We start from the raw sequence: 3,064 nt of genomic DNA, 5'->3' as shown, positions 1-3,064 counted from the left end.
AAATGAACAAAATCTTAAAAAATAAAAGAATTTCAAAAAAAAAAAAAAGAATTTCCTACAATTCAATAGCAAAATATCCAAATAACCCAATGTAAAAATGGGCAGGACTTGAACAGACATTTGTCTAAAGACATACAAATGGCCAACGGGTGCACGAAAAGATGCTCAACATCACTAATCATCAGGGAAATGCAAATCAAAACTGCAATAAGATATCACTTCACACACATACTTACCTGGCAGGGGAGATACTATGATCACAAAGGTGGTTTTCCCAGGGCGACACTTATCCATTGCACTCCAGATGCGCTGACCCCTGCGATTTCCCCAAATGTGGGAAACTCGACTGCATAATTTGTGGTAGTGGGGGACTGCATTCGCGCTTTCAAAAAAAAAAAAAAGATATCACTTCACACTTGTCAGGATGACTGTTATAAAAAAAATAACAAGTATTAGTGAGGATGTGGATAAGTTGGAACCCTTGTGCACTGTTGGTAGGAATGTAAATTGGTGTAGCCATTCTGGAAACCAGTATGGAGGTTCTTCAAAAAATTAAAAATAGAACTACCATATGATCCAGCAATCCCACTTCTGGGTATTTATCCAAAAGAATGGAAATCAGGATCTTGAAGACATTTCTGCACTCCCATGTTCATTGCAGCATTATTCACAATAGCCAAGTTATGGATACAACCTAAATGTCCATGGACAGATGAGTGCATAAAGAAAATGTGGTATAAGTGGGTAGTTTTGGGGCGCCTGCGTGGCTCAGTCAGTTAAGTGTCTGCCTTTGGCTCTGGTCATGATCCCGGGGTCCTGGGATGGAGCCCCACATCGGGCTCCCTGCTCAGCGGAGAGCCTGCTTCTCCCTCTCTCTCTGCTGTTCCCCCTGCTTGTGCTCTCTCTCTCTCTGTCAAATAAATAAATAAAATCTTTTAAAAAAAGAATAAAAAATGTGGTATATACATACAATGGAATATTACACAGCCTTTGGAAAGAAGAAAATCCTATTTTCCACCACACGGATGAACCTAGAGGACATTATGCTAAGTGAAAGAAACAAGTCACAGAGAGACAAAGACTGCATGACTACACTTACATGAGGTACCTAAAATAGTCCAGCTCATAGAAGCAGAGAGTAGAAGGGTAGTGGCCAGGGGCTGCGGCTGGTGAGGAGGAGGAAATGGGGAGGTGTTGCTTTATGGGTATAAAATTTCAGTTATGCAAAGAGGAATAAGTTCTAGAGATCTGCCGTACAACATAGCGTCTCTACATAGGTAACTATATATGCCATACGTAGCCAACAATAAGGAATTGTACACTTTAAAATATATTAAGAGGAGGGATCTCATGTTGAATGTTCTTCAACCAAAAGAAAAACACACAGACACACACGCAAAAGAACACAAGGAAATTTTGGGGGGCGATGGATAAGTTTAACATCTTGCTTGCAGGGAGGGCATCGCGAGTCAATGCATATGTCCAAACTCATCAAGATGTGTAAGTTGAATATGTGCAATATTTTGTGTATCAATTATACCTCAATAAGTCTTTTAAGAAAGAAAGAAAAGAAGGGCAAATATATGAGACTTCATGAGGTTTTAAAGGACAGGACTTGTATTGCGTGGGTGGCCGCTGGTGCTCAGTAAGCAGTCAATAGCGTCTTGCGTATTAACTGGGGGACGAGGGTTAACTCTCCGTCCTCGCAGCTCCCTGCAGCCCCCGACAAGCGCCGCCCCTGCCACCAAGGGCACAAGTGCCTCAAACGTGCCTCCCGGGCTGCGCAGCCTGTCCCCGATGAGAGGCACACGCTGACAGGAAGCGGGGGGGGGGGGGCGCGGGTGGCGCAGGGCTGGGGAACACCTAGAAAGGAGGGACTGGGGTGGGACGTGAACAGCCGCCCGAGGCGCCCAAGGAGACCCTAGAGGCGGGGAGAGAGGGATGGCAGAGCGGTGGAGGGGGCGACAAGGCTCCAGGGCGGAGCACCCCACGGCGGGGGGGGGGGTGCCTGGCTGTTCCAGGTCAGACCCTCGGGGCCCAACATCCGCAGTCACTTGAACGCCAGCTCCCCACTGGGCGAAACAGGAATGCCCCAGTCTCTAGACCAAGCAGCCTCCTTGCTCATCATGTCACCTAACCCCGTACCCCCTCCCCCCTCAGCAAACTAAGGCGTTCATTCCTTCAGCCCTTAGATCTTTCCAGAACCCTCCAGCTAAGTCTGGGGTTGGCCAAGCGCAAGCTCACCCCCAGAGCCAAAGCCATACCTCCTTAGCGAGCAATGCCAGGGCGAATGGAGATGGAAAGCCGGTGGGGGCCTCAGGTGCTGCAAGAGGAGTATTTACTGTGATAGGAGGCGCCCCTAACCTTGGCCTTTGCACATCTTATATCTGGAAAAGCCGTGTTGGAGCCCCAGGGGGATGAAGGGGGTATCTGCTGGCCCCCCTCGTTAGTGGCTTCTAAATGCCACTCTCCACAAAAGGATACAGGGCTCTTTGGAGAAATTGCTTATTCTAGGGATGAGCAAGGAAAGTACAAGATGAGCTTGCAACATCTTGTGCCAGAAAGTAAGGGAATGCTCAGGAATGATGGAGACATATCAGAATAATACGGGAGACAGCTCCAAGGGGCCCTCACGGGGTCACATTTGGACCATTTAAGCACCAAAATAAATAATAATATGACCTCTAGTTCCCACCAAGTTGAAGTAGCCCCATTCCTTCCAAGCCCTCCCTCTTACAACTAAAAACCCCTGTAACAAACATAAGATGACTCTGAAAGGTGGAAAGAAGACAGTCTTCCTAGGGGGCTCCAGGACTTGAGAAATAACACAGCAGTGCATTTCCTCAGCTTCTGATTGCCACCTGTGGATCCTGGACAGGGGCTCCAGAAGCCTCCAATTCCCAAATCCCAACAGGCACCGAGGAGAAATAACAAATGAAAAGCTACAAGGAAAGCCTGTTCCCCTTAGCCAGAGGTCCTGGAAAACAGGTGGACCAACAACAGAAAACTTTTTGGACAATACCAGCCCTGCACCAGCCAAACACAATGGAAAATCCACATCACC

The 3,064-nt window shown here is 47.5% G+C and overlaps 1 non-coding gene across 1 annotated transcript; it reads left to right on the top strand.

Annotated features, from left to right (window-relative positions):
• The first annotated feature begins 228 nt into the window (after positions 1 to 228).
• On the top strand, positions 229 to 388 carry LOC115940545 (U1 spliceosomal RNA). Its single transcript, XR_004075285.2, has one exon. It is a non-coding gene; the product is annotated as a U1 spliceosomal RNA (small nuclear RNA).
• The last annotated feature ends 2,676 nt before the right edge of the window (positions 389 to 3,064 follow it).

This window comes from Leptonychotes weddellii, unplaced genomic scaffold (genome assembly GCF_054177405.1).
Source record: "Leptonychotes weddellii isolate Sample4059 unplaced genomic scaffold, ASM5417740v2 HiC_scaffold_15067, whole genome shotgun sequence".
Taxonomy (NCBI): Eukaryota; Metazoa; Chordata; class Mammalia; order Carnivora; family Phocidae; genus Leptonychotes; species Leptonychotes weddellii.
The sequence above is the reverse complement of the archived record's forward strand: the minus strand, read 5'-3'. Positions and strand labels throughout refer to the sequence as shown.